Here is a 12,303-nt window from a genome sequence, read left to right on the forward strand (position 1 = left end):
CATGGACTGTAGCCTGCCAGGCTCCTCTGTCCATGGAATTCTCCAGGGAAGAATACTGGAGTGGGTAGCCATTCCTTTCTTCATGAGATCTTCCTAACCCAGGGATCAAATCCAGCTCTCCTGGTTCACAGCCAGATTCTTTACCATCTGCTAAGTTGCTGCTAAGTCACGTCAGTCGTGTCCAACTCTGTGCGACCCCATAGACGGCAGCCCACCAGGCTCCACCATCCCTGGGATTCTCCAGGCAAGAATACTGGAGTGGGTTGCCATTTCCTCCTGCAGTGCATGAAAGTGAAAAGTGAAAGTGAAGTCGCTCAGTCGTGTCCGACTCTTCACGACCCCATGGGCTGCAGCCTACCAGGCTCCTCCGTCCATGGGGTTTCCCAGGCAAGAGTACTGGAGTCTGTTACTGTTTTGTAAGTAAGTTCATTTGTATCATTTCTTTTTAGATTTCACATATAAAGGATGCCATACGATATTTTTCCTTCTCTGTCTGACTTACTTCACTAAGCATGACAATCTCTAAGACCATCCATGTTGCTGCAAATGCATTATTTCACTTAAAAAAAAAAAATGGCCATCTCTAAGCCTTGACTCAGACACTGGCTGGAGTGAAGTGGAGGAGGAGTGGAGTAAAAACTACCAGTTGTGCATTATATATAATGAACTCATAAATGTGGACATGGCAAGCTGTTTTAATTCCTGAACATTACTTGAAAACTCTGGAATTTTCCCGAGATTCTGTCATAGATGAGGTGAAAGTGTACATCAAGCACGTTTGAAGGTGGGGGTTGCAGAAAAATAAAGGTGTTTCCTCCTTGTTCCCTGAACAAATTTAAACCTTTCCATATATTTGTTACACACATAAAAAAACAAATTATTTTCTATATAACCTTTTCAAAATGAGTGTCATTGATCAAAATGGATCATCATCAAGATGGATGGCTATTGATAATTCATCACTACTACAAAAAGGAAGAAAAACACAGAAAATGCATCGAGTATGGGTTTGAATATTTTTCTTAGGTGTATCTTAGGTGTTTCGAGTTCACTCAAACAATTTTTGTTCAACTCTTTCCAATTTTAAAATCATTTTCTTTGATAGAGAAGTCAAACATTTCTGTAACTATTTCACTTAGAAATATGTCTAATTTTTCTTATTTTTTCTTTTCACTTCCAGTGTAACCCAAAGGATTTTGATTGCTGGTTTGTTTCCTTAAGTATTATCCTAGCTCAAGAGTTAGCTTATACTAGGATATATTTTTCTTTCACCTTTCCTTATAAAATTATGTTACACTCTGGTTTGTCCTTCAATATATATATTTTCCCCTATATTTTGTACATGTTCTTCTAAAGTTTAAAAAACTTAGACTTACCAAGAAACATGAATGTTTTTGAATATCTATATCTATTTTTCAGTTTCCTGAAATCATGAGTAATTATTTTATATATCAGGTTAATAGCAGTCTACCAATATGATACACTTTTTATCTTTTTTTTTACATAGTTAACCACTTAATTTTAAAAAATATATTAATAAACTATAGGTATATGTAATGCCTTGTTGTTGTTCAGTTGCTCAATCATGTCTGACTCTTTGTGACCCCATGGGTTGCAGCACTTCCTGTCTGCACATGAAGGTTTTCCTGTCCTTCACCATCTCCTGAAGCTTGCTCAGATTCATGTCCATTGAGTCGGTGATGCCATCCAACCGTCTGGTCCTCTGCCATCCCCTTCTCCTCCTGCCTTTAATCTTTCCGAGCATCAGGGTCTTTTCTAATGAGCCAGCTCTTTGCACCAGGTGGCCAAAGTATTGGTGTTTCCGCTTCCGCCTCAGTCTTTCCAATGAATATTAAGGACTGATTTCCTTTACCATGGACTGGTTTGATATCCTTGCAGTCCCAGGGGCTCTCTCCAATACCACAGTTCAAAAGCATCAATCCTTCAGCACTCAGCTTTCTTTATGGTCCAACTCTCACATCCATACATGAATACTAGAAAAAAACATAGCTTTGACTAGACGGACCTTTGTTGGCAAAGTAATGTCTCTGCTTTTAATATGTTGTCTAGGTTTGTCCTGGAAATCCATTTTTAAAAAATATTTATAAACTATTAAACAATTGGATAAATCTCTTCCAAATTCCTATCAATTCCACTCTACCAAGAAGTTCTTTTATATTAGTTAAAATACAAAATCCCATATTTTCATTTTGCAAAATATGACTAACAAAAGGAAAATAAACTGAAAATGAAAAATCATTCACATATTTGCCTTGATGAAAGATTTTTCACAAAGCCATATGTATATTTCTCCATATGCTGCTGCTAAGTCGCTTCAGTCGTGTCCGACTCTGTGCAACCCCATAGACGGCAGCCCACCAGGCTCCGCCATCCCTGGGATTCTCCAGGCAAGAACACTGGAGTGGGTTGCCATTTCCTTCTCCAATGCACAAAAGTGAAAAGTGAAAGTAAAGTCGCTCAGTCGTGTCCGACTCTTAGCGACCCCATGGACTGAAGCCTACCAGGCTACTCCATCCATGGGATTTTCCAGGCAAGAGTACTGGAGTGGGGTGCCATTGCCTTCTCCGTTTCTCCACATGGTTAGGCAGAATTTTGCATTTTCACAGGATTTGCAGATGTTTCGCTTTTAAAATAGGTATCTAAATATTTAGCCCCATTTTTCTACCTCTTGCTTGTGTAGATTTTTTTAGAAATATGCACACATTAAAAAAAAATACTTGTGTTAATTTGCTCCTTCCCTTAGAACTTTGTTTCATTAGAAGACTCTCTTAAATTTGATGCAGTAATCCAAGTCCATGCCCCAACCACTGATGCTGAAGAAGTTGAACAGTTCTGTGAAGACTCACAAGATCTTCTAGAACTAACACCAAAAAAAGATGTCCTTTTCATCATAGGGGATTGGAATGCAAAATAGGAAATCAAGAGATACCTGGAGTAACAGGCAAGTTTGGCCTAGGAGTATAAACTGAAGTAGTGCAAAGGCTAACAGACTTTTGTAAAGAGAATGCACTGGTCATAGTAAACACCCTCTTCCAACAACACAAGATACAACTCTATACATAGACATCACCAAATGGACAATACTGAAATCAGATTGATTATATTCTTTGCAGCTGAAGATAGAGAAGCTCCATACAGTCGGCAAAAACAAGACCAGGAGCTGACTGTGGCTCAAATCATGAGCTCCTTATTGCAAAATTCAGATTTAAATTGAAGAGTGTAGGAAAAACCAGTAGGCCATGCAGGTATGACCTAAAACAAATCCCTTATGATTATACAGTGAAAGCGACAAATATATTTAAAGGGTTAGATCTGATAGACACAGTGCCTGCAGAACTATGGACAGCGGTTTTAACATTGTACAGAAGGTGGTGATCAAAATCATCCCCCAGAAAAAGTAGTGCAAAAAGGTAAAATTATTGTCTGAGGAAAGAAGAGAAGTGAACAACAAAGGAGAAAAGGAAAGATATACTCATCTGAATGCAGGGTTCTGAAGAAAAGCAAGGAGAGATAAGAAAGTCTCCTTAAGTGAATAATGCAAACAAATAGATGAAAAAAATAGAATGGGAAAGACTAGAGATCTCTTAAGAAAACTACAGATGCCAAAGAAACATTGCATGCAAAGATGGACACAACAAGGACAGAAGTGGTATGGTGTTGCAAAGAGTCGGACACCACTCAGTGACTGAACTGAACGCTGAAGTGGTAAGAGAAGGAGAAGTTATTAAGGAGAGGTGGCAAGAATACATAGGAAAACTGTACAAAAAAGGTCTTAATGACCCATATAACCAAGATGCTGTGATCACACACCTAGAGCCATACATCCTGGAGTATGAAGTCAAGTGGGCCTTTGTAAGAATTACTACAAAGAAAGCTAGTTGAGGTGATGGAATTCCAGCTGAGCTATTTCAAATCCTAAAAGATGATGCTGTGATAGTGCTGCACCCGATATGCCAGCAAATTTGGAAAACTCAGCAGTGGCCACATGACTGAAAAAGTCGATTTTCATTCCAATCACATAGAAGGGAAATGCCAAAGAATGTTCAAACTACCACACAATTGCACTCACTTCACTTTATTATTGAAGTAATAATAAAACTGGTCAAGCTGGGCTTTAAGCATATGTGAACCCAGAACTTCCAGATATACAAGTTGATTTAGAAAAAGCAGAAGAACTAGAGGTCAAACATCTGCTGGATCATGGAAAAAGCAAAAGAATTCAAAAAAGAAAAGAAAAGAAAAGAAAAACTACATCTGCTTCACCGACTATGCTAAAGCCTTTGGCTGTGTGCATTAGAACAAATTGTGTAACATTCTTCAAGAGATGGAAATACTAGACCACATTACTTGCCTCCAGCGAAACCTATATGCACATCAAGAAGCAACAGTCAGAACCGGACCCGGAATAACTGACTGGTTCCAAATTGGGAAAGGAGGACAATAAAGCTGTATATTTTCACTCTACTTATTTAACTTTTATGCAGTGTTCAGTTCAGTCACTGAGTTGTGTCCGACTCTTTGCAACACCATGAACCGCAGCACACCAGGCCTCACTGTCCATCACGAACTCCCGGAGTCTACCCAAGCCCATGCCCATCGAGACGGTGATGCCATCCAGCCATCTCATCCTCTGTCGTCCCCTTCTCCTCCTGCCCCCAATGCTTCCCAGCATCAGGGTCTTTTACAATGAGTCAACTCTGTGCATGAGGTGGCCAAAGTATTGGAGTTTCAGCTTCAGCATCAGTCCTTCCAATGAACACCCAGGACTGATCTCCTTTAGGATGGACTGGTTGGATCTTCTTGCAGTCCAAGGGACTCTCAAGAGTCTTCTCCAACACCACAGTTAAAAAGCATCAATTCTTCAGCGCTCAGCTTTCTTCGCTGTCCAACTCTCACATCCATACATGACCACTGGAAAAAATGTAGCCTTGACTTGACGGACTTTTGTTGGCAAAGTAATGTCTCTGCTTTTAAATATGCTCTCTAGGTTGGCCATAACCTTCCTTCCAAGGAGTAAGCATCTTTTAATTTCACGGCTGCAGTCACCATCTGCAGTGATTTTGGAACCCCAAAAAATAAAGTCTGACACTATTTCCTTGTTTCCTCATCTATTTGCCATGAAATGATGGGACCAGATGCCATGATCTTAGTTTTCTGAATGTTGAGCTTTAAGCCAACTTTTTCACTCTCCTCTTTCACTTTCTTCAAGAGGCTCTTTAGTTCTTCCTCACTTTCTGCCATAAGGATGGTCATCTGCATATCTGAGGTTATTGATATTTCTCCAGGCAATTTTGATTCCAGCTTGTGCTTCCTCCAGCCCAGTGTTTCTCATGATGTACTCTGCATATAAGTTAAATAAGCAGGGTGACAATATACAGCCTTGACGTACTCCTTTTCTTATTTGGAACAGGTCTGTTGTTCCATGTCCAGTTCTAACTGCTGTTTCCTGAGCTGCATACAGGTTTCTCAAGAGACAGGTCAGATGGTCTGATATTCCCATCTCTTTAAGAATTTTCCACAGTTTACTGTGATCCACACAGTCAAAGGTTTTGGCATAGTCAATAAAGCAGAACTTGTCTTTCTGGAACTCTCTTGCTTTTTCGATGATCCAGTGGATGTTGGCAATTTGATCTCTGGTTCCTCTGCCTTTTCTAAAACCAGTTTGAACATCTGAAATTTCACGGTTCACATATTACTGAAGCCTGGCTTGGAGAATTTTGAGCATTTCTTTACTAGCGTGTGAGATGAGTGCAAATGTGCAGTAGTTCGAGCATTCTTTGGCATTGCCTTTCTTTGGGATTGGAATGAAAACTGACATTTTCCAGTCCTGTGGCCACTGCTGAGTTTTCCAGATTTGTTGGCATATCAAGTGCAGCACTTTCACATCATCATCTTTCAGGATTTGAAATTGCTCAACTAGAATTCCATCACCTCCACTAGCTTTGTTCAAAGTGATGCTTCCTAAGGCCCACTTGACTTCACATTCCAGGATGTCTGGCTCTAGGTGAGTGATCACACCACTGTGATTATCTGGGTGGTGAAGATCTTTTTTGTACAGTTCTTCTGTGTATTCTTGCCACCTCTTCTTAATATATTCTGCCTCTGTTAGGTCCATACCATTTCTGTCCTTTATTGAGCCCATCATTGCATCAAATATTCCCTTGGTATCTCTAATTTTCTTGAAGAGATTTCTAGTCTTTCCCATTCTGTTGTTTTCCTCTATTTCTTTGCATTGATTGCTGAGGAAGGCTTTCTTATCTCTCCTTGCTATTCTTTGGAACTCTGAATTCAGATGGGAATATCTTTCCTTTTCTCCTTTGCTTTTCACTTCTCTCCTTTTATAGCTATTTGTAAAGCCTCCTCAGACAGTCATTTTGCTTTTTTGCATTTCTTTTCCATGGGGATGGTCTTAACCCCGTCTCCTGTACAATGTCACAAACCTCTGTCCCTAGTTCATCAGGCACTCTGTCTATCAGATCTAGTCCCTTAAATCTATTTGAAACTTCCACTGCATAATCATAAGAGATATGATCTAGGTCATACCTGAATGGGCTAGTGGATTTCCCTACTTTCTTCAATTGAAGTCTGAATTTGACAATAAGGAGTTCATGATCTGAGCCACAATCAGCTCCTGGTCTTGTTTTTGCTGACTGTATAGAGCTTCTCCATCTTTGACTGCAAAGAATATAATCAATCTGATTTCGGTGTTGACCATCTGGTGATGTCCATGTTAGAGTCTTCTCTTGTGTTATTGGAAGAGGGTGTTTGCTATGACCAGTGTGTTCTCTTTGCAAAACTCTATTAGCCTTTGCCCTGCTTTATTCTATACTCCAAGGCCAAATTTGCCTGTTACTCCAGGTATTTCCTGACTTCCTACTTTTGCATTCCAGTCCCCTATAATGAAAAGGACATCTTTTTTGGGTTTTAGTTCTAATAGGTCTTGTAGGTCTTCATAGAACCATTCAAATTCAGCTTATTCAGCATTACTGGTCACGGAATCGACTTGGATTAGCATGATATTACATGGTTTGCCTTGGAAATGAACAGAGATCATTCTGTCATTTTTGAGATTGCATCCAAGTACTGCATTTTGGACTCTTTTGTTGACCATGATGGCTACTCCATTTCTTCTAAGGGATTCCTGCCCAATGTAATAGATATAATGATCATCTGAGTTAAATTCACCCATTCCAGTCCATCTTAGTTCACTGATCCCTAGAACATCGACGTTCACTCTTGCCATCTCCTGTTTGACCACTTCCACTTTGCCTTGATTCATGGACCTAATATTCCAGGTTCATATGCAATATTGCTCTTTACAGCATCGGACCTTGCTTCTAGCATCAGTCACATCCACAGCTGAGTATTGTTTTTCTTCGGCTCCATCCCATCATTCTTTCTGGAGTTATTTCTCCACTGATCTCCAATAGCATATTGGGCACCTACCAACCTGGGGAGCTAGTTCAACTTTCAGTGTCCTATCTTTTTGTCTTTTCATACTGTTCATGGGGTTCTCAAGGCAAGAATACTGAAGTGGTTTGCCATTCCCTTCCCTAGTGGACCACATTCTGTCAGACCTCTCCACCATGATCCGTCTGTCCTATGCAGTGTACATCATGAGAAATGCCGAGCTGGATGAAGCTTAAGCTGATTCAAGATTGCTGGGAGAAATATCAGTAACCTCAGATATTCAGATGACAGCACCCTACTGGTAGAAAGCAAAGAGGAACTAAAGAGCCTCTTGATAAATATAAAAGAGGAGAGTCAAAAATCTGGCTTAAAACTCAATGTTAAAAAATTGTAGATCATGGCATCTGGCCCCATCATATCATGGCAAATACATGGTGAAACAATGGAAACAGTGACAAACTTTATTTTCTTGGGCTCCAAAATCACTGTGGATGATGACTGAAGCCATGAAATTAAAAGACACTTGCTCCTTGAAAGAAACACTCTGACAAACCTAGACAACACATTAAAAAAGAGAGACATTGCTTTGAGTCTTCCCTGGTGGCTCAGTGGTAAAGAATCTGTCTTCAATGTGGGAGACCTGGGTTCGCACCCTGGGTTGGCAAGATCCACTGGAGCAGGGAAAGGCTACTCACTCTAGTATTCTGGCCTGGAGAATTCCATGGACTACAGTCCATAGGGTCACAAAGGGTCAGACACTACTGAGCAACTTCCTTTCACTTTACATTGCCAACAAAGGTCCATCTCATCAAAGATATGGTTTTCGTAGTAATCATGTAGGGATGTGAGAGTTGTACCATAAAGAAGTCTGAGCACTGAGGAATTGATGCTTTCAAACTGTTGTGTTGGAGAAGATTCTTGAGTCCCTTGGACAGCATGGAGATCTGATCAGTCAAGCCTAAAGGAAATCAACTCTGAATATTCACTGGAAGGACTGATGCTGAAGTTGAAGCTCCAATACTTTGGCCACCCAAAGGAAAGAGCGGACTCGCTGGAAATGACCCTGATGCTGGGAATGACTGAGAGCAGGAGGAGAAGGGGCGCGGGCCAGAGAATGAGATGGTTGGATGGTATCCCGGTCTCAATGGACATGAGTTTGAGCAAACTCTGGGAGATAGTGAAGGACAGGGAAGCCTGGTGTGTTGCAATCCATAGAGTCGCAAAGAGTCAGACATGACTGAGCAACTGAACAGCAACAACAAACTTGGTTTTTAAGTAACTTTTTTTGGTTTTGTTGTTACTGATGTTAATCTTCATTAGATTCTATTTAGAAAATTCAAGTTATATTTTTAGGAACAAACTATGCTTTTATTTTAGGCCAAAAGAATGATAAGTTTTCACAATTTTTCCAAGATGTATTGATACATTTGTATTCTTTGCTTGTAGAATGTAAAGATCTTTCAAACAAGGTATACACATTCACTTGTGCAATTTTCTCTTTCTGATATAATTGTGTAAAAATTCCCTATTTTGACTTCATTTTATTAATAACAAATTGGACTTATGTTTCTTAAAGACTTTAATTTGAACAATGTGAACTTGACAACTTAATACCTCAAAACTTAAGTCGCTAAATAACAAGTGAATCCTTCCATGTAAAACAGTTTAACTATACCACTTAATTATCTAATATACAATTGATATTTAATTTTACTAATTGTACCCAATTGTCCTAACAATGTATTTTAAACTACATTGAAAAAATTTTATATCCAATCCACAATAACTCATTTTCAATTGTCTAATATAATTTACTTTTCCACTCAAAATGTTTGTGAGATTCTACTATACTAGTTCAAGTATTCTAATTCATACATTTTAATGCTTTATCTACAGAATTTATACATATAAACATAAACACACTCCCATATATATGAGCTTATCTCTACATTCTCCTTCTATTGACATTTAGGCAGTTTCATACCCCTTTTCTCATTACACGGCATGGTGTTATGATAACTTTTAAAAATGTCTTTGTGTGAATGTGGGTATACTTCCTCTTGTTGTATTAATAGAGAAGTAATTGCTATCCATTTGGGTAGGCATCCCTATACTTGCAATAGATATTACCAAATTATTCTTCAAACCAGTTGTCCAATTTGTACTTCCAAGAGCAAAGGATGAGTGTTCCTTATACTTCATATCTGCTAGTGGCTGGTAATTTCAGGCTTTTAAAGTTTTGACAATCTAAATTGCATAAATAAAATCACATTGTGATTTAATTTTTATCTTTGTGATTACCAGTGATGTTGAGATTGTATGAAATGGAATTTCAACCATTTGTGTTTCATATTTGAGACTTTCTTCATATTGTTCTTTGTACATTATTTTAAATTTATTCTTCATTTTCTTATTGATTTGCAGAAGACATACACTTAAGATAATAAAACTCCTTCATTTGATATATGTTGAAAAATATATCCAGTTATTGCGGTCTTTGATGCAAGATTTTCTTTTTCTCTCCTTTTACACAGACTTTATTTTTCATAACAATTCTAATTCAAAGCAATATTGAGTAGAAAGTACAGAATTCCCTGATTTCTCCTTCCCCTCTCCACAGGGTATCCCTTCTACCAACTTACCAAACCACAGCATTATATTTATAAAAATCAGTGAAGCTACACTGACACATTATTATCACCTAACTCTATAATATACATTAAGGTTAATTATTAGTGTTGTACCTTCTTTCACAAATGTATAATATGTATCTGATATTACAGTATCACCCAGAAAAGTTTAACTGCTGTAAACACCCTGTATGCTCTGACTCTCCATCTTCACTTACCCTTGACCCATGTCAACTATTGGTCATTTAACTATACAGTTTCTGCCTTTTTCAAAATGTCATATAAAATCATAAAATATAAAACTTTCTCAGACTGGCTTCTTTCCCTTAATAATATACTCTTACTTTTTCACGGTTTGTTAGATCATTTCTGTTAAGTGTTGAATAATACTCCATAGTTTGTGTGCAGCACAGTTTATTTCTCCATTCACCTGATGAAGGGCATTCAGCTGCTATAAACATCCATGCTCAGGTTTCTGTGTGGGTATATATTTTCAAACATTTGGCTAAATAAAGTTGTGCAGTGACTGAATATTATGGTAAGAATGTTTAGTTTCATAGGTAACTAACAAATTGTCTTTCAAAGTGGCAATATCATTTTTCATTCCTACCAGCAATGAGTAAAATTTCCTATTGTTCCACATCCTTGTCAGCATTTGTTGCAAGTGTTCTGATTTTGGCCTTCTTTTTTTTTTTTTTTTTATAAATTTATTTATTTTAGTTGGGGGCTAATTACTTTACAATATTGTAATAGTTTTTGCCATACATTGACATGAATCAGCCATGGGTTTACATGTGTTCCCCTTCCTGGACCCCCCACCCACCTCCCTCCCCATCCCATCCCTCTGGGTCTTCCCATTGCCCCGGCCCTGAGCCCTTGTCTCATGCATCGAACATGGAATGGTGTTCTGTTTCACATATGATAATATACATGTTTCAATGCTATTCTCCCAGAACGTCCCACCCTCACCTTCTCCCTCAGAGTCCATAAAATTGTTCTATGCATCTGTGTCTCTTATTCTGTCTCGCATATAGGGTTATCGTTGCCGTCTTTCAAATTCCATATATATGCCTTAGTATACTGTATTGTTTTTTTTCTTTCTGGCTTACTTCACTCTGTATAATGGGCTCCAGTTTCATCCATCTCAGTAGAACCGATTCAAATGTATTTTTTTTAATGGCTGAGTAATATTCCATTGTGTATATGTGCCACAGCTTCCTTATCCATTCGTCTGCTGATGGACATCTAGGGTTGCTTCCATGTCCTGGCTATTGTAAACAGTGCTGCAATGAACATTGGGTTACATGCGTCTCTTTCAATTCTGGTTTCCTCGGTGTATATGCCCAGCAGTGGGATTGGCCTTCTTAATAGGTGTGCAGTGGTATCTCATTGTTTTAATTTTCATTTCCACAAAGACATGATGTTCAACATCTTTCATAAGCTTATTTACCAACTGTGGATGTTCATAGTTGGTATAAACTATAGAGAAGTTCAAGTGAAGAAGGATGTGTGCTCATCTTCTCCTGTAAGAACTCCAAAATTACAACTCACTGCTGAATAACCATCCACAGGAGAATGTTGGATCCCACCAAAAAAAGATACCCCACATCCGAGGGCAAAGGAGAAGCCCCAGAAAGACAGTAGGAGGAGAAAAACTGTGCTTAAAATCAAACCCCATACCCACCAGAGACACTTGGAGGGCTCAAACAAAAGCTTGTGTGCACCAGGAGACCCCACAGAAACTGTACTAGACCTGCCTTTGAGTGTTTGAGTATCTCCTGTGGAGGTGCGGGTTAGCAGTGACCTGCCACAGGGGCAGGGGCTCTGGGTGAAGTAGACCTGGGTGTGGCATAAGACCTGTTGGAGGAGGTCGCCATTAACCCCACCATAGAGCCACCAGAACTTCCACAGGACTGGGGAAACAGACTCTTGGAGGGCACAAACAAAACCTTGTGTGCACCAGAACCCAGGAGAAAAGAGCAGTGATCCCACAAGAGACTGACTCAGACTTGCCTGTGAGTGTCCAGGAGTCTCTGGTGGAGGATGCTGTTGGGTGAGTGGTGGCCTGCTGCAGGGTTGCGGGCACTGAGTGTGGCAGTGCATGCATGGGACCTGATGAAGTAGGTTGTCATTTTCTTCATTACTTCCACCATAGTTTGGTCTCAGGTCAAACAACAGGGAGGGAACAAAGCTCCACCCAAAAACAGAAAATAGGATTAAAGATTTACTGAGCATGGCCCCA

This window comes from Giraffa tippelskirchi, chromosome 5 (genome assembly GCF_054371585.1).
Source record: "Giraffa tippelskirchi isolate mGirTip1 chromosome 5, T2T-mGirTip1v1.2.pri, whole genome shotgun sequence".
Taxonomy (NCBI): Eukaryota; Metazoa; Chordata; class Mammalia; order Artiodactyla; family Giraffidae; genus Giraffa; species Giraffa tippelskirchi.